The sequence below is a fragment of the Budorcas taxicolor genome, chromosome 9, assembly GCF_023091745.1.
Source record: "Budorcas taxicolor isolate Tak-1 chromosome 9, Takin1.1, whole genome shotgun sequence".
Classification (NCBI taxonomy): Eukaryota; Metazoa; Chordata; class Mammalia; order Artiodactyla; family Bovidae; genus Budorcas; species Budorcas taxicolor.
In genome coordinates, this window is record NC_068918.1 from 61,898,949 (window position 1) to 61,919,337 (window position 20,389).

Sequence of the window (20,389 nt, forward strand, 5' to 3'; positions counted from 1 at the left end):
TTCTTTAATCTGTACAGCTCTAACCTTGAGGAGCAGGCTTCCTAGGTGCTACAGTGGTGAAGAATCCACCTGCCAATGCAGGAGACGCATGAAATGCGGGTTTGATCCCTGGGTGGGGAAGAGCCCCTGGAGGAGAAAATGGCAACAGACTCCACTATTCTTGTCTGGAGAATTCCATGGACAGAGGAGCCTGGCAAGCTACAGTCTATGGGGTTGCAAACAGTCAGACACAACTGAGTGACTAAGCACACAAACTTGAGGAACAAGTGAAGATATCATCTGATCAGGTGATGAAGAGCCTATGGAAACACACATCTGAAATTACTGAATCAAATTCAGGAGAAATATTATATGGTATTAGCTCAATTTTATTATACACATGAAGTTGAATACCAGACAGAATAACTGATTTGTTCCAGAAACTATGGCTATTTTTAAGTAGAAGAGCTGGGATTAGAATGTAGACTTCTTAGTTTCTAAAACAGTATTTTTCAGAGTGCTAAAAGGGCTAAGAGTAAAAGACTTTTAAAAAGATTATTTCCTAATCCAGGTACGATAGCTGCCAAAGCAAAGAAAGGAAAAATAAGTGTGCAAAATTGAAGGAGTTGAGCTGAGACGCTCTGGTGCTTCAAGTGGTGTTCAAAGCACATTTCAAGGCCTACCATGGACCACAAGGAGCCTTCTGCCCTACTGCAACTGATGAGGAAATAAACACCTGTCCTTTCTTCAGGCCCTATGAGCAAGATTCCATAGACATCACATTACATAACACCAGCATCACCCTCTTACATCAGTGTCAGCCATATATGGCCTGTGGGGGCTTTCAGACTCGTTTTATACAATGTATAAAACAATGTAAAAATGTATACAATGTAAAAATGGTTGTTACATTTTGAAAAGGTTAACAAAAACCAAAACAACTATGATGAATACACAAGAGACCATATGTGTGTTGCAAAGCCTAAAATGTTTATTATTTGGCCATTTATAGTAAAAATAGGCTGATCCTTGTCCTAAATTAGTAGAAACTACTAAAACTTTGTAACCATAACTGAGTTCAGTATGGTACTTAAGTGTACTAAGTATACACTATGTTACTAAGTCTATTTCACACTTGAGCAGTGCTGCAAGTCTTCCACTGAGCACGCATGTATAAGAAGTTGAATTTCTGCAATTTTCAGAAAGAATGTGCCACCCCTATGGCAGAAAGTGAAGAGGAACTAAAGAGTCTCTTGATGAAGGTGAAAGAGGAGAGTGAAAGAGCCAGCTTAAAACTCAACATTCAAAAAACAAAGATCATGGCATCTGGTCCCATCACTTCATGCAAACAGATGTGGAAACAGTGACAGACTTTATCTTCTTGGGCTCCAAAATCACTGCAGATGGTGACTGCAGCCAGGAAATTAAAAGACGCTTGGTCCTTGGAAGAAAAGCTATGACAAACCTGGACAGCATATTAAAGAGCAGAGACATTGCTTTGCCAGCAAAGGTCCATATAGTCAAAACTATGGTTTTTCCAGTAATCGTGATGTGAGAGTTGCACCATAAAGAAGATTAAATGCTGAAGAACTGATGTTTTTGAACTGCAGTGTTGGAGAAGACTCTTGAGAGTCCCTTGGACGGCAAGGAGATCCAACCAGTCAATCCCAAGGGAAATCAGTCCTGAATATTCATTGGAAGGACTGATGCTGATGCTGAAACTCCAATACTTTGGCCACCTGATGTGAAGAACTGACTCACTGGAAAAGACCCTGATGCTGGGAAAGATTGAAGGCAGGAGAAAAAGGGGACAGCAGAGGATGAGATGGTTGGATAGTATCACTGACTCAATGGACATGAGTTTGAGCAAGCTCCAGGAGATGGTGAAGGACAGGGAAACCTGGTGAGCTGCAGTCCATGGGGTCGCAAAAAGTTGGACATGACTGAGAGACTGAACAACCACAAAATGATACCGGTACATTAAAGGTGCTGGTTTGTGTCAGTTATTATTTTTAACTGCTGCTCTTCTCACATTAATTTAGAAACAATTATGGTTACTTTTTCATTTTTTTTGGATGAACATTTTTGCAGAGTAACTGATGTATCATTACCAATCTATTTTATTACTCTCCAGTTTCTGACTATCTCCTAGTTTTAGGATGGTGGCTTATATGATCTTTTGCCTTACTCATGTTGACATGTTCAAAAATGTTTACAAAAAAACTGGTTTAGAGACAGACAGACAAAAAAGAGGTTTCTAGGTAGGTAACAAACAGGATAGTGATCTAAAATAACTGATAATCATTCCTAGCTTCTCCCAAGTCGTGTCTAGTAGATTTCGTCTCATTACCTTGCCTGGAGTATTGCGAATTTTTGAAGTAGTCATATTCATTTTTACTGGCAAATGTCTAATTTGAAAGAAAAAAAAACCCTTGTGAAACATGAAAATTAAGGAATTAATTCTTTCCATAACCATAAACAGTTACTTGAAGAAAAACGCACCTAATACACTGAGATAGGATTAAATCAAGATGCACTACTACAAGAATACAACGAACAAATTATTTTTGCATTATTCACAATCTACAACTCTTTGCACTATTTCTACTAGAGAGGTAACATTAAAGTATATTACATTTTTCATAACATAAGGAGAACACCATTTCCTACACATCCAGGAAAAGTGCATTATTATTTATATAAAACTCAAACCATGCCCTTTCTGCCGCTTCATTCTTTTCTGTACCAAACACCCACTGTGTTCCGTAAGAGTCTGCTGCCATCTAGTGGATGACCTAAGGAAAAAACTGCTTCATAGCAAAGGGTTTGTTTTTTTTGTCAGTACCACTATAGGCATGCTATCAGAGGCTGTGCACTGTTACCACCTGTCAGAATTCCCAGAGAACCAGGGAGGACACTGTCTGACCAGTGAGAGTGGCCAGGCTTTGGGGACACCCTGAGTTAGCCCTAAAAGGCACATAGACCACCTTCAAAGAAATGTCTCCAAATAACGGAGAACAGAATACAACCACCTGCTCTTTCGGCACAAAATAGCTCTGTTGCTCAATCCAAAATAACTCAGCTGAAACTGTCAATCATGGGGAAAAAAAACGGTTATTAAAACATGTGGGCAAGTGGTTTAGAGATTCTGACTCAAGTCTCACCCACATCACACACAGGAAGTCGAGTTTAACACTGACCAGCAAGCAGTCTGGGAGCCAGACAGCTTGATTTGGAAGCCTGACCTCACTCCTTCCTGGCTGCTGACCTTGGGCAACCGATCTCATCTCTCCAAGCTATAACTGCCTCACGGTCAAGTGGAGGGAAAATCACCTCTTCCTCAGTCATCAGGAACTCCAACTCGGGGCAATGTACGTCAGGGCTTTGTACTGCAAACAGAAAGAGCTTACTAAATGAGAGAGAACAGCATGAAGGGACTTAATGTTTTTCTTCTGGAAGTCATAGATGAGCACAGTGGCCAGCCATTGGAAGTTGACAATGACCAACTAGGAGCAATCATTGAAGGTGATGTTCTTACAGCAAAATGAAGAATAAGAATATTCTTATCAACATATGTTAACTAATGTGAAACATGCTGTAGGAAGGTATTGAAATCTAATAAACTCTGATAAAGTTATGAGAATTGTGGAGATAATGATAAATACAAATCAAGAGCAGATAGTAATAACCCCCAATTGGGAAGGAAGTCAGCTATTACCTGACAGCGACCGTGTCTAGCAGTTACATACAAGTGAGAAACTGAACTATTAACAGGGGAAAATCCCTACTAAATATTAAACAAACTCTAAGTAAAAACAAACTCTGTTTTAGCCTCCAGGCTTTCCTCATCTATCAAACCATCTAGTTTAAAGGGTGCTTTTAAGCATCAATACTATAGAAGATGGTATATATAAAAACACTGCAAAATGGCATAGATTTCTATTCGGTTGGTGCAAAAGTAATTGTGGTTTTGCACTGTTGAACTTTGCTGTTTGATATTGGAATACATTCTCAAATAAATGTGGTTATGTTATATTATCATTTTAATGGACATTTCTTGCTTTGTGCTTTTTTTGCTAATGCATTACTTGCTGTTTACTTTATATTTATTTTTCAGTTCAGTTCAGTCACGTCCAACTCTTTGAAACCCCATGGACTGCAGCACGCCAGGCCTCCCTGTCCATCACCAACTCCCACAGTTTACTCAAACTCATGTCCATTGAGTCAGTGATGTCATTCAATCATCTCAAAGACTAAGCGCAAATTCAAGCAATTTTTTTTTATTCAAGTTCAAAATGGGTCGTAAAGCAGTGGAGACAACTTGCAACATCAACAGTCTGGCCCATGAACTCCTAATGAACGTACAGTGCAATAGTGGTTAGGGAAGTTTTGCAAAGGAGACGAACGAAAGCCTTGAATATGAGCACAGTGGCCAGCCACTGAAGTTGACAATGACCAATTAAGAGCAATCATCAAAGGTGATGTTCTTACAACTACATGAGAAATTGCAGAAGAACTCAGCATCTACATTCCAGTCATTCGGCATTCAAAGCAAATTGAAAGGTGAAAAAGCTCTGTAAGTGGGTTCCTCATAAGCTGACTGCAAACCAAAGAAATCATCATTTTGAAGTGTCGTCTTCTCTTATTCTACTCAACAACAATGAACCATTTCTCAACCTGATTGTGAGGTGTGGCAAAAGAATGGATTTTACACAACAGCCAGCGATGACCAGCTAAGTGGCTGGACTGAGAAGAAGCTCCAAAAAACCTCCCAAAGCCAAATTTGCACCCAAAAAAGGTCATGGTCATTGGTGGTCTGCTGCCAGGCTGATCCACTATAGCGTTCTGAATCCCAGTGAAACCATTACCTCTGAGAAGCGTTCTCAGCAGATCAATGAGATGCACTGAAAGGTGTAATGCCTTCAGCCAGTACTGGTCCACAGAAAGGGCCCAATTCTTCTCCACAACAATGTCCGACCACACATTGCACAACCAGCATCTCAAAAGTTGAACGAATTGGGCTACGAGGTTTTGCCTCATCCGTCACATTCACTTGACCTCTCTTGTCAACTGACTACCAATTCTTCAGGCGTCTCAACAACTTTTTGCAGGGAAAACGCTTTCACAACCAGCAGGAAGCAGAAAACGCTTTCCAACAGTTTGCTGAAAGCACAAATTTTTATGCTACAGGAATACACAAACTTATTTCTCAAATAAGCAAGAATGGGTTGATTGTAATGGTTCCTATTCTGATTAATACAGATGTGTTTGAGCCTATTTATAACTGCAAGGAGATCCAACCAGTCAATCCTAAAGGAAATCAGTCCTGAATATTCATTGGAAGGACTGAAGCTGAGGCTGAAACTCCAATCATTTGGCCACCTGATGCAAAGAACTGACTCACTGGAAAAGACCCTGATGCTGGGAAAGATTGAGGGCAGGAGGAGAAGGGGACAACAGAGGATGAGATGGTTGGATGGCATCACCGACTCGATGGATGTGAGTTTGAGTAAGCTTCGGGAGTTGGTGATGGCCAGGAAACCCTGGTGTGCTGTAGTCTATGGGGTCGCAAAGAGTTGGACATGACTAAGTGACTGAACTGAACAGATAACGATTAAAATTCACTGTCTGAAACTGCACTGCTTTTGTACCAACCTAATCAAAGAACACAAGATGCTATTACTGGTAACTTTACGATAATCAGAGTTAGAATCATTAGGTTGGGCTAATCATTACTCAGTACAAGGTGCATAAGATAATGCACCATGAAAAAATACGTGCATCAGCTGGTTAAAAATAAGTCTGAACACAAAAAGGTTTGAAGAAAAAAAAAAAAATCAAGTGACCTAGGTTTATTTTCTTATATCAGGAAAAACCAAGAAAAGTATACTGTAATTCTAAAAAGCACATGGTAAGTAGAAAAACTCGTTAGAAAATCTGAAAGAAAACTACTGAAATAATTATGGGCTTTTTTTCCCAATATGTTGTCTTGTGACCCGAACAGGGAGCTTATCTTCTTCAAGAGTGAAAAAACTGATGTGCATCGTGGGGAGGAAAATGAAGGATTTTCTAAAGAATGAGTCTTGGGCTGAGAAGCTGAAGGTGAAGCTGGTGCGGCCGGGGCCAAGCCCTCTGGTTTACTGTGCTTGCCCTCCTGGTACTCCAACACCCGCAGGCAAGTCCTGCTTCCATGAAGCAGTCTCTCATCTAGAACACATTTAATTTTAAATTCCTCATTGGTTTTCTTCCCAGATATTTCAAGAAAGGCACACAGTGGAACAAAGTTGCAATTTCGGGCATTTTAAAGCTTCTGTAGACTAACAAAACGTTAAATCTGAAGTCATGTTCTCAAAAATGAACAAAGTACAAAAGCGAGTCATTTGCCAACTGTATCTAAACAGTACTTTGGAATTCGAAGGTAGCCAGAACATTGCAAGCTCTGATTTAGCAAAGACTTCAGACCTAACATCTTGTCACATGGGCCTGCCCAGCCGACCTAGTCGGAGGGAGTCTAGAATCAGGAGTTAACAGAGGCCCAGAGTAGGACACGGCCCCTTGAGAGGGTGGTCTGTGTACACAGCTAACACAGGGGGGCTTGCCAGCGGGAAAGCCTTACTCCTTCTGGTTTTCCAGCCTTCCTGACCCTTCCTCAGCCCACCTCACCTCTTGGACGAGCTTCCTTCCTGTCATCTGCTGATGGCCTCCCCCTGCTCCAAAAGCAGCAGCAGTATTAGCCACGTGAGGAATCCCCCTCCCGCTTAAATGACAGTGCTTCCTCAACTGTTAACCTCAGTTTGAATTCCTGATCAGTTTTAGCCGCAACACCCTGCTGGCTCACATGTTATTGCCTCTTCTTCCCTCCCCAAGCCATAAAGAACAGAGTGAGGGTGGGGGGAGAAATCCAACCGCAGTTGTATTTTCAGAGAAACCAAGACAACAAAAAAATCCTCAAAAATATGCACATGTGGCCAAAAGGAACAGAAAAGAGCAGATCCTGGGTGAGAAGCCACGTGTGTGGACAGGGAGTGAGGAGGTGTTGCAGATGAGGGCAGGGGAGGCAGAGCTCCAAAATGTCACCCGCAAGTATCCACCAGCAGAAGACGACGAGTGCACCCCGAGGAGGGGTCCAGGAGCAGCGCTGAGAAGGAACGGGGGCGGTGCTCTGCTGGGGGCGGTGGCATCAGGAGGCTGAGACCACCCTCGGGTCCCCGGCTACCCACCTCTTAAACTGTCACCTTTCTCTAAGAGGAAAGGGACACCTTAGAAAGAAGCAGCTGAACACTGGGAGTCAATGGCGTGATGGGGGGACACCATGGCTGGAGGGGAAAGCCCTCCTACACCGGCCTAGGTTCTGAGAGGCAGAGGGGGAAAGAAACGGTGCCTTAGGGCAGCACCGAGAGGAAGGGGCCCTAGAGTCGAGTCTGACTCCTCCCTCTCCCTTCACAGCCAGGAAAAGCACACTCACTCCACTGAATAACAACAGAAAGAACAGATATAACAACCATGCGGAAGACTATAAAAAACTGTGGAAAAGAACAGCAAAACTCCCTATGAGGAAAACGCAGCAGGAAAAAAAACGTAACCACAGAAGTGGATAAGGTGAAAATTATAACCCAAAATAGCACTGAATTTTTTTTTTTTTTTAAACTCAGTGAAGCAATTGCAGTTTTAAAGCAAGATCACAAAAGAGCTCCCAGGCAAGAGGGCCAGATAATAAGCACCAACGAAGCAGAAACTAGAGTAACCTGGGGAAGAAAAAGAATTTAGAATTCTTTTCTGCAATGAAGAAAAAATGACAGGTCAGGTTAGATGCACAGAAAGCAAGAGCCCCAGGAATAGTGGGTGTCACTCTGGGTTGTTCAGGTCACACTCCCGACTTTCTGATGGTTTTAGCTACAGGTTCACCGTCACTCTCGACTCCTCTCTCTCAGCTCCTGGTGATCTCAATACCCATGCTGATAAGCCTGCCACCATCCTGGTCTGGCACGCTGCAGTCCATGGGGTCGCAAAGAGTCAGACCTGACTGAGGGACTGAACAACAATCCTGGCCTCAGTTCTTTCTATGAAAATGAAAGTTGCTCGCTCATGTCTGACTCTTTGCAATCCTATGGACTGTATAGTCCATGAAATTCTCTAGGCCAGAATACTGGAGTGGGTAGCCTTTCCCTTCTCCAGGGAATCTTCCCAACCCAGGCATTGAACCCAGGTCTCCCGCACTGCAGGCAGATTCTTTACCAGCTGAGTCACAGGGAAGCCCCAGTTCTTTGTATGTTTCTTTCCAAATGAACTTATCCTCCATCCTCTCAAAATCACACACTCTAAGATCTAACCGAATGCCTTCTTATTACCAACACCTGTTAACTGTTCCATAACCTTAGTTTCATAGATACTACTTACAAATTACCACCTCCTGTATGCCTAGCACTCTCTGACTGGTACCCTGATCCCAACAAGCCTCTGACAACTCCCAGGACCTAGAGCCCTTAGGTCCTGCCTCTTTGTCACTTTCCCTCACACAACCTCCCCCTCCCCCTTGGTTCACTGGCCTCCTGACCCAACTTGCACTCCACAGCCAGCCTAAACATCATCATCTTCTACTCCCCTGCTTGTGTCCTTGAGTCCCTCCCTCTACTCATCTTAACCATTCGACAAATCCAAAACTCTAGTTGAGCCCAACACTGTGCGTCCTCTAGTATATGACTGTGCCATACAGCACTTACCAAACCTCTGTTCATGGAGACTTTATCCTAAGATTATAAGTTTAACACTGGGGGAAACTTACCATTCATGCTGTTTTTACAAATGAATCCTTCCAAGTTCTATACAGAGAAAATACTTAGTGTAATGATACCTAGATGAGAACATTCTCTTATCTGTGTATCCAAGTTCCATTTATTTACATGTTCAAAAGTCTAGTTCTACCCAGAGTAAAAGCCTGAGTTAGGGATTTTGGTAGATAAGAGCTGAAAAATCAACTAATGTCACACTTTCAGTCTTGGCTTATCATTATGGTCATTATCAGTAATCACTTCAAACAGAAGAAATCTTATAACAAAGGACTATTTAATAAAGGTATTTCTATATTATCCATGAATTACTCTTCCTAATGTGCTATTCAGTAAATGAAAACATCTTTCAGAATCTTGAGTTTTTCATAAAAATCAAAGAAGCTAATATAAATATCTCTTCTCTCCTTCTGTATCAATACCTGCCTAAACCACACGAACCCACATTACTTTTGAAATACAATACATTACAACAAACTGTAGAATCTTGGGATTCAAAAGCCAACTTCAGCATTATCTGGGTTTCCTGTCACTTTAAACCCCAGTGCAACATGCCAAGGAATGCAGGGCTGTGTTTAGTTTGTGAGGGCTTCCATAACAAAATACCATAGAGTGGTGGCTTAAACAACAGAATTTTATTTTCTCGCAGTTCTGGATGGAGGCTGGAAGCCTAAAGTCAAGGTGCCAGTGGGGTGGGCTTTTCCTGATGCTTCTTCTTGGCTTGCACATGGCCTTCTTCATGCTATATCCTCATGTGGCCTTTTCTCTGTGCCTGGGCATCCCTGGTGTTTCTCCCCTTCTCATATGGACACCAGTCACACTGGATTAGGACACCACCCTCATGACCTATTTTAACCTTAATTACCTTTCCAAAGGCCCTATCTTCAAATTCAGTCACACTGTGGATTAGGACTTCAACAAATGAATAAGGGAACACAATTCAGTCCATAACAAGGAACCTGACAGAGCTTACGAGAGGGGAAGGTTAAAAAAAATACATATATTAATGAATAAATTAAGATACTTGTCAAGAATCTTTGATGTACGCTCAAACACCTGGATGAAAGAGTAACCTGTACCAGCCCATAGCAACCTCAGAAAACTTGCTGGAAGTACCACTCATAATCACTGCAATTCCTTCGACTCAACTCTTAATTACTCTCTTTAACATCATACAAAAAGAAGGGAGATCCTCTTCCGCTTGACACTTCAGTTCAGTCACTCAGTCTCGTCCAACTCATTGTGACCCCATGGATGGCAGCATGCCAAGCTTCCCTGTTCATCACCAACTCCCAGAGCTTGCTCAAACTCACGTCCATCGAGTCTGGTGATGCCATCCAACCATCTCATCCTCTGTCATTCCCTTTTCCTCCCACCTTCAATCGTTTCCAGCATCTAATGAGTCAGTTCTTCGCATCAGGTGGCCAAAATATTGGAGCTTTAGCATCAGTCCTTCCAATGAATATTCAGGATTGATTTCCTTTAGGATTGACTGGTTGGATCTCCGTGCTGTCCAAGGGACTCTCAATAGTCTTCTCCAACACCACAGTTCAAAAGCATCAATTCTTCGGTGCTCAGCTTTCTTTATACTCCAACTCTCACATCCATACATGACTACTGGAAAAACCGCAGCTTTGACTAGATGGACCTTTGTTGGCAAAGTAACGTCTCTACTTTTTAATATACTGCATAGGTTGGTCATAGCTTTTCTTCCAAGGAGCAAGCGTCTTTTAATTTCATGGCTGCAGTCACCATCTGCAGTGATTTTGGAGCCCAAAAAGATAAAGTCTGTCACTGTTTCCATTGCTTACCCATCTATTTCCCATGAAGTGATGGGACCAGATGCCATGATCTTAGTTTTCTAAATATTGAGTTTCAAGCCAACTTTTTCACTCCCCAGTTTCAGTTTCATCAAGAGGCTTTTTAGCTCCTCTTCACTTTCTGCCATAAGGGTGGTGTCATCTGCATATCTGAGGTGATTGATATTTCTCCCGGCAATCTTGATTCCAGCTTGTGCTTCATCCAGACTGCCATTTCACACGATGTACTCTGCATAGAAGTTAAATAAGCAGGGTGATAATATACAGCCTTGACGTACTCCTTTCCCGATTTGGAACCAGTCTGTTGTTCCATGTCCAGTTCTAACCGTTGCTTCCTGACCTGCATATTGATTTCCCAGGTGGCAGTTCAGGTGGTCTGGTATTCCCATCTCTTGAAGAATTTTCTATAGTTTGTTGTGATCCACACAGTCAAAGGCTTTGGTGTAATAAAGCAGAAGTGGCTTTTTTTCTGGAATTCTTGCGTTTTCCATGATTTCCAATGGATGTTGGCAATTTGAGCTCTGGTTCCTCTTGACATCCCTTCAACTATTTGAAGCAACAATCCAATCCCCCTCTAGATGAAATGTTCCTAGTATTTCCAAATGCTGCATGAATCCATGCATCATAGAGTGATTTCTGTACCCTCTCATTCCCCTCTCCCTTTCCATTATTCACATTCAACATTGGTTCCCCAGCCCCCACCCTGCCCCAGAACCAGGCTCATAGAAACGTATTGTGCCTTTCCTATAAGATTTCTAAGATACCTTTTTCCCTTTCCATGTCATCCTTGCACAGGAGCCATGCTAATCTCTGTATCATTCCATTTTTAGTATTAATATATGTGCTGCCAATGTGAGCACTAAGATTTCTTTATAAACCTTGTTTTGTTCTCATTCAGTTGATTTTACATTGTAGCACTGTAGTCAGGATTGCTGAGCGCTTCCCATCTTATCAAACTGTTCCTTCCCTCCAGGGTCACATCTTGAAATCATAACATTCTCTTCTTTGAAGTTTTCTATTCTTGCCTTTCTATTCTATCCTTTGTCATCCAATGGATTCTTAATAGCCTCTGTATGCAAAGCTCTTGAGGGATATAACTCTGCATTAAAGTATGATCCCCTGCCATAGAAGAGATTAGAGACTCTCGTAGTAAAGGAAAAAATGTTGGCACCTAGAAAAAAATCATAAAGATGAAATACGTAAGAATTCACAAACCAGCATCTCATTACCAAATGAGTGAGAAGAGATTCCTGCCATAAGGTCAAAGGTAAGAAAAGAAATAAACATTTATAATGGCTAGTACATGCCAGGCATACTTAAAGGGTAACCTACTTGAGATTATTCATTTGTTCTTATAGGACAGACAGAGCTATGAACAGAGCATGTGAAGTCCTTTCTCTTTAGGAGCTGCATCCTAGTAGGGAATGCAGAAAATAAGTGGACAATTATAGTAGTTTAATATACCAATCAAATAGAAGAGAGTTGGACCATAAAGATGGCTGAGCACTAAAGAATTGATGCTTTCAGACTGTGGTGCTGAAGAAGACGCTTGAGAGTCCCTTGGACTGCAAGGAGATCCAACCAGTCCATCCTGAATATTCATTGGAAGGACTGATGCTGAAGCTGAAACTCCAATACTTTGGCCACCTGATGCGAAGAGCTGACTCATTGGAAAAGACCCTGATGCTGGGAAAGATTGAAGGCAGGAGGAGAAGGGGATGACAGAGGATGAGATGGTTGGATGGCATCACTGACTCAATGGACACGAGTCTGAGTAAGCTCCAGGAGTTGGTGATGGACAGGGAGGCCTGGTAGGCTGCTGTCCACAGGGTCGCAGAGAGTCAGACATGACTGAGTGACTGAACAATAGACTTACTGATGACAGGCATCACAGAAACAAAACTGTTTAATGAGAAAGAATGAGTGGAGGAAGCACACGATAGGTCAGGGAAGATATGTCTAATGACACAACCTTTGGGCTGAGACCTGAATGCCAAGGAGGAGCCAACTGTGCCAAGATTTGAGAAAATGTTTGAGGCAGAGGAAAAGCAAGTGCAATTACTCTGAGTTAAGAAGGAGCTCAACTGTTCAGTCAGGGGTAAGGCAGCTACTGTGGTTGAAATCTACAAAGGGGGAGAGTGGCAGGAGTTGGAGAGTGAGGGCAGGATCAGACTTGGAAGGTATGGTGGTGCATGGCGGGCTGACATGGTCTGACATCCTTCACCTCGGCTACAGTATGGAGAAGAGACTGCAGGGGGGCAGGAATGGGAGCCGGGGGTACAATTCAGAGACTGCTTTCACCCAGAGAAGAAAGAGTAGGAGCTGGGACCTGCCTGGTGACAGCAGAGGCAGAGGGGAAAGGACAAATTTGGCAAGTGGGACCAACAGGATGTGCATTAGGTTGCAAACGGGGAGCAAAGACTACACAGAACTAGGGACTGAGGTTGGGACCAAGGGTAAGAATGTTCACATTCAGGACAGACAGTTTACCTATGGGGGCAGTGAGGGACAGAGCTCCCTGGAGCTGTATCTTTATTTTAGTTCATAAAATAAATTTTAGTTCCTAAAACAAACAGAAAGTATTCACTCACATTCAGTTGTAAACCACACTCGCGTTCAATCACGTAGGCAAAAGCATCAGAGAGAAGAAAGGGTGGCTGCTATTTGTTCAGATTCCCTTGGATTAAGATGAATTTTTACCCCTCCCTTTGTTCCATGTCAACACCGTAGGCGAAGAAAATCACAACAGTGAATTCAGAGCTACTGAAGCTTCTCTCCTCAAGAGGAAAAAACTTCAACCAGGTATTTTCAGACATGTGACATCAGAAGTAGATAAAACATACTGCATTTTAAGGAAAGGAGGGAGGGAGCGGGAGAGAGAGAGAACATGTTTTCTATTCATTTCCTTCTATAAACTGCCTTCCCTTCCACCAACACTCACCAACCAATCGCCCTAGGAAAAGGAAGGAAACAGCTCCATTTCCTAGGTAAATACACTGTTACAGTCAATTTATTAACTTCTCAGGACTGGTGATCCTTTTTAAAGAAAAGTCTGCTCTGGCAACCAAAAAGGAGAAGTTGATGATACCAGCTTCCCTTTTTTGCAGTCATGTGTTAAGGTGCAAAAAGAGTGTCCTTCAACAGACTGTAGTTAAAAGAACTGCATTCATTCGTAAAAGAAACAAAAGGGCTTACACCATTATAGAGATTTTTATGTTTCATCTCAAAGTCCTAAGGACCTTCTGAGAATAAGAGCCAGGCACTGATCCTTCTCAATAAACAAGGAAAGAAATCACAACAGAGAAACCAATAATATTTACTTCAAATCTAAACAAATCTGTGTTAGATCAATAGCTTTAATCTATAGGAGATATATAATTAAAAAAATAAAACAATAAAGATTCAACACAAATCTTTTTTCAGTCATCTTCCCTTAACCTTTATAATATGGGCTTCAGTTCACACATTTTATGGCCCCCCTACAAAGTCCTGACTTCTCAAATCTTCTGGAACACATATGACATATCACGCATATTTTTTCTGCTAAGAAAACTTCTACATGTACACATTCATATTTTATAAAGTTACCAATGGATCTTTTTTTGGTTCATTTTCCAAAGGCAAGCTTTATCCACTCTCCAGCTTCCTCTTTTAGATTATCCTTTAAACCAATACTCAAATGCCAGAATTCTTATTAGCACTGGTAAGACTTACTGTGATGTATACGTATGGTAAACTTTTACCTCAATGAATGTGTTTCGTAGTCAGCTGTGGTTATTTCTATCTATCAACTTCCTTCAATTCATAACTTAATTAATTCTGACATGATGCACCCCAGAACCCTTTGTAGCTGCAATTCTCCCACCTCTTATTATTTAGAAATAATACAAAGCTCTCAGTGGAATTCTACTTGTAACTTATGGATGACTATTTCCATTATGGGAATTTAAAAGCATGCATGAAGGGTCCAGATATGGCAACTGGTTTCTTAATACCAAAGAGAATAATCTCACATATGTCAGAAGAGCTCTCAGGACTTTTATTTTTTTACTTGGTTTAACCAATTTCTCTTGGTTAAAATTATAGCCTGTTAAAGTTAGAACAGATCATAATCCAGCCCACAGAAAAAATACATAAGAAAATCATGCCCTGGAAGACTAGACAGCTTACTCAGGTCACACTGGTCTCTGGATCTGATTTCAGGAAATGTGCATGCACGCACACAGAGCTTGCCTAATTAGAAACTTCTATTGTCTCACTGATTTTCCCCACTCAGCGAAATTCTGAAAAGTCTGGTTCTAATCAGGGAACTGCAATATAAATCACAATGGGACACAACCGTGGCTAAAATGGGTAAAATTTAAAAGACTGCAGATGTCAAATATTGGCAAGAATTTGGAGCAACATAAACTGATACAGTGGCTGGTGGGGCCACGACTTGGGTAACTGGTTTGCCGTATCTACTACAGTTGAACATACACATTATCCTACAACACTGCAACCCAATTTCCAGACACACACATGAAACAAAACAATGTACAAGAGTGCTCACTCAGCATTGTTCATAAAAGGAAAAAACAAAACCAAACAAAGCAAAAACACAGAAACACTCCAAACGTCCAGCAACAGTAGAAAGAAAAACTAGATATGTCTGAATACACTAATGAAAACCTAGGACTGACAGCTACCTGCAACAACACAGATGCAACAATACTTAGAAAGTGCACAAACCTAATGGGAGAAAGACATTTAACATAAATTACCTGATTCCATTAGATAACGTTGAGAACTAGGAAGGTTAATCGGTGACATCAGAAGTCAAGATGCTGGTGATCTCTGGACAGTATGAATGGGCTCTAAGCATGAGAAGGTCTACAAGAAGCTGGCAATGTTCTACTTCCTGACGTGTGGTATTGTAATATAATTCACTGAGCTACACTAATAATTTCTATACAGTTCAGCTCAGTTGCTCAGTCGTGTCCAACTCTCTGCGACCCCATGAATCACAGTACGCCAGGCCTCCCTGTCCATCACCAACTCCCAGAGTTCACCCAAACTCATGTGCATCGAGTCAAGTGATGCCATCCAGCCATCTCATCCTCTGTCGTCTCCTTATCCTCCTGCCCCCAATCCCTCCCAGCATCAGGGTCTTTTCCAATGAGTCAACTCTTCGCATGACGTGGCCAAAGTACTGGAGTTTCAGCCTCAGCATCAGTCCTTCCAATGAACACCCAGGACTGGTCTCCTTTAGGATGGACTGGTTGGATCTCCTTGCAGTCCAAGGGACTCCCAAGAGTCTTCTCCAACACCACAGTTCAAAAGCATCAATTCTTCGGCCCTCAGCTTTCTTCACAGTCCAACTCTCAAATCCATACATGACCACTGGAAAAACCATAGCCTTGACTAGATGGACCTTTGTTGGCAAAGTAATGTCTCTGCTTTTCAATATGCTATCTAGGTTAGTCATAACTTTCCTTCCAAGGAGTAAGCATCTTTTAATTTCATGGCTGCAATTACCATCTGCAGTGATTTTGGAGCCTAAAAAAATAAAGTCAGCCACTGTTTCCACTGTTTCCCCATCAATTTGCCATGAAGTGATGGGACCAGTGGAGAAGGCACCCCACTCCAGTACTCTTGCCTGGAAAATCCCATGGATGGAGGAGCCTGGTGGGCTGCAGTCCATGGGGTCGCTAAGCGTCGGACACAACTGAGCGACTTCACTTTCACCTTTCACTTTCATGCATTGGAGAAGGAAATGGCAACCCACTCCAGTATTCTTGCCTGGAGAATCCCAGGGACGGGGGAGCCTGGTAGGCTGCCATCATGGGGTTGTACAGAGTCGGACATACTGAAGCGACTTAGCAGCAGTAGCAGCAGCAGATGGGACCAGATGCCATGATCTTCATTTTCTGAATGTTGAGCTTTAACCCAACTTTTTCACTCTCCTCTTTCACCTTCATCAAGAGACTTTTTAGTTCCTCTTCACTTTCTGCTATAAGGGTGGTGTCATTTGCATATCTGAGGTTATTGATATTTCTCCTGGCAATCTTAATTCCAGATTGTGCTTCTTCCAGCCCAGTGTTTCTCATGATGTACTCTGCATATAAGTTAATAATTTCTATACAACTCTCTCTCTCTATGTGTGTGTGTGTGTGTGTGTATATATATATATATATATATATATATATATATATATATATATATATATATAAATACTTCTTTTTTTTAATTTAAAAAAGTCTTTAATTATGTGAAGGGATGTCAATATATTTATCTGTTTCTTTCAAAAACATGCATTCTTTGTGTGTGTTCCATGTGTCCTGAGTCCTTCTCTGAATTGTGTGTATTTGCACCAGGATGAGGGGGCCCTGCGAAACACCCTCTTCTGGTTCACCTCATATAGTAGGCTCAAGCCTTTTCAACCCACAGAGACTTGCTTATCCTTGTCCTGGATGTCACACATAGGATGTCTCAAACAAAATACAGATGTTACAGGGTAAACGAGTGCATATCTCCTTTCCTCATACTGTTAATGAAAATGGTACTGTTTAAAACAATAACTTGAGAACTAAATCTAAGCATGTCTTTAAAGCACTATGATCTTCTGGTCTTTGGATAACAATCAGTTTCATTTGTACGTCAACTTCAGTCTATTGGGAATGGTTGCCTAGAACACTGCACTAAGAAAGATTTAATTCCATGTTAAGGCCAGCAATAGAGAATACTGTCAAAATGGAGCACAAACAACTTGCTGACTCACAGAACACTTTCTGTCAACAGAACACTTTCTCCCTTAGGATAAAAACAGGTTCTTAATCATTTTAAATGCTCCACAGAGAAATCTCTAATAAAGTTCTAGTTTATTGTATCTATTTACTGCATATACTTAGAAAGTGATATTATTTTAACATAATTTTATTTTTAACATATTTTACATTTACATGTTTAGAATATTTAAATATTTTATGCTTAATATAAATTATATTATTGTAATCACTGCAGATGGTGATTGCAGCCATGAAATTAAAAGACGCTTACTCATTGGAAGAAAAGAGCAACCTAGATAGTATATTCACAAGCAGAGACATTACTTTGCCGACTAAGGTCCATCTATGGTTCTTCCAGTAGTCATGTATGGATGTGAGAGTTGGAAGAAGGCTGAGTGCCGAAGAATTGATGCTTTTGAACTGTGGTGTTGGAGAAGACTCTTGAGAGTCCCTTGGACTGCAAGGAGATCCAACCAGTCCATTCTGAAGGAGATCAGCCCTGGGATTTCTTTGGAAGGAATGATGCTAAAGCTGAAACTCCAGTACTTTGGCCACCTCATGCGAAGAGTTGACTCATTGGAAAAGACTTTGATGCTGGGAGGGATTGGGGGCAGGAGGAGAAGGGGACGACAGAGGATGAGATGGCTGGATGGCATCACTGACTCGATGGACGTGAGTCTGAGTGAATTCCGGGAGTTGGTGATGGACAGGGAGGCCTAGTGTGCTGCAATTCATGGGGTCGCAAAGAGTCAGACACGACTGAGTGACTGAACTGAACTGAACTGAATGTGGTTTAAATACATCATAAGTAAAGCAAATCAACAAGACTAGAGATTATTTGTAACAAAAAGTAGCTTAATAGGGAGGAAAAAAAAAACCCACTTAAGTTTAAAAACATTTTGTTTCCTCTATCCTACATTTTGCAAAACAGAACTGCCAGAATAATGTTTTGAAAACTCACAAAATTCCAACTTTACTCAATGCTATTTTGGGGTTCCTCCAAGAATTAAGTCTTTTGACTGCTATTTTTGGTATAAATTAAACCATACAACTCAATATTTTTTTTGGTATAAATTAAACCATACAATTTAGTATTTTACACATTTTCATTGATCTTAATCAAAATCAATATGAAAATAAATCTTCCCACTGCAATACTCAGGGAGACTTTAGCTTCAGTTGAATAGATGTACAGATTCTAAATATGAGGATGTTTCCTTACTTACAGCATCTTCTCTTTTGATTTCTTCTGTAAAATTAGATAATTTTACTGACACAAATTCAAAAGATGCAAATGTAGTGTGAAGAGAAGTACCTAAATGGGCTGCAAAGTATCATCTTATTCAATCACATTCAATATTATTAGCATTACCAGATGGGGAAAAAAGTGAAGTGAAATTTCACACTTCTCCCTTTCACTTCCATGTGATTTCTTATCAGTAACACACACTTGATGGTAGGTTAGATTTTTAGCAGTAATTTGCTCTACCGAAATACAAACTTACCAACATTTAAACATTTAATCTTAGAATTTAAAAAAGACAACCTTCCTCTGCTTCCCTGGTACACCCATTCTCTCAACTGTCAAAACTTCAAGTAGTTTACTTTCTCTTCTTTCCATAAACTTCTAACAGCTTTCTCTCCCACTATCTATCTGATGCCTGTGCCTTCTATTTTGTTCAGAACTCAGAAACTTTCCATCTTTACCCATCAGATTTCGAGTCCACACCACACTTTGCAACAAATCTGTACAGTGGATAAAAAGGCAAACCACTTATCAGTGGTCCATTCCCCATAGCCTCCCACTTTCAAAGACAATTCTTTCACAAGTATACTTTCACCAGAATTTCCCTTGTGTAGTGGGAAAAAAATGCACCTTTTCTTTGATCATCTCTGTATTTCTGTGGTAGAATCGACTAGTTGCCTCCTAAATAATTGATTTATCTCTTTTCTCTCAGGTAGAGAAATCCCCATTTTTAGTGAGCACACTGCAATCCAGCTAAAAGATGCTTTCAGCCTTCCTGGCAGTAGCCATGTAACTCTAAATTCTGGTCAGTAATATACGCAGAGGTGAGAGGGTGTTGGGAAGTCCCTTTAAGTGGAACAGGTCAGTCATTCAGTCTCCTTTTTCTCCATCTACACAAGGACCATGGATAGGACACCACCTTTCTTCTTTTTGAATTTTTCAAATCTGTGAACCGTCTTCTTTTTAGTTAAAATATATATATATATTTTTTTTACCTTTTGACCCCCTTGACTCATTTCTCCCACCCCTCACCCCTGACAACCTACTAATCTCACCAATCTGTTCTCCATATGCAGAAGTTAAAGGGTTTTTTGGTTTTGAGTTTTTGTTTATTTTTATTTCACATGCAAGAAAGATCATACAGTAATTGCCCCCTCGTCTGACTTAATACAGTGCACTTGAGGTCTATCCATGCAGTCACAAATGGCAAGATTTCAGGGTTTTTTAATGGTTGAAAAATGTTCCACTGTGTATATCTATCTATCCACCACATCATCTTTATCCATTCAGCCATCAATGGACACAGGTTGCTTCCATATCTTGGCTATTGTAAATAAAGCTGTAATGAACATGGAAGTGAGACACACTTTCAAGCTAGCATTTCTGTTTCCTTTGGATAAAAATCCAAATGTAGAACTGCTGGATCATATGGGAATCCCTGGTGGATCGAATGGTAAAGAATCTGCCTGCAATATGGGAGGCTGGGGTTTGATCTCTGGGTTGGGAAGATCTCGTGGCGGAGGAAATGGCAACCAACTCCAATATTATTGCCTGGAGAATCCCATGGACAGAGGAGCCTGGCAGGCTACAGTCCATGGGGTTGCAAAGAATTGAATATGACTGAATGACTAACACAACAGCACAGTGGTAATTTTACTTTTCATTTTTTGAGGAACCCCCAATACAATTTTCTATAGTGGTTGCACCAATTTACACTCCCACAGACAGTGAATAAGGGTTCCCTTTTCTCCACATCCTCACCAACACCTGTTATTTCTTGTCTTTTTGGTT

At 41.2% G+C, this 20,389-nt stretch overlaps 1 protein-coding gene and 1 non-coding gene across 3 annotated transcripts in view; both read right to left on the reverse strand.

Moving 5' to 3' along the window:
- The window catches only part of STX7 (syntaxin 7), a 60,769-nt gene that overhangs the window by 25,105 nt on the left and 15,275 nt on the right, over positions 1–20,389 (reverse strand). The gene's annotated exons all lie outside the window — the stretch shown is intronic.
- Positions 11,335–11,445, reverse strand: LOC128053627 (U6 spliceosomal RNA). Its single transcript, XR_008199945.1, has one exon. It is a non-coding gene; the product is annotated as a U6 spliceosomal RNA (small nuclear RNA).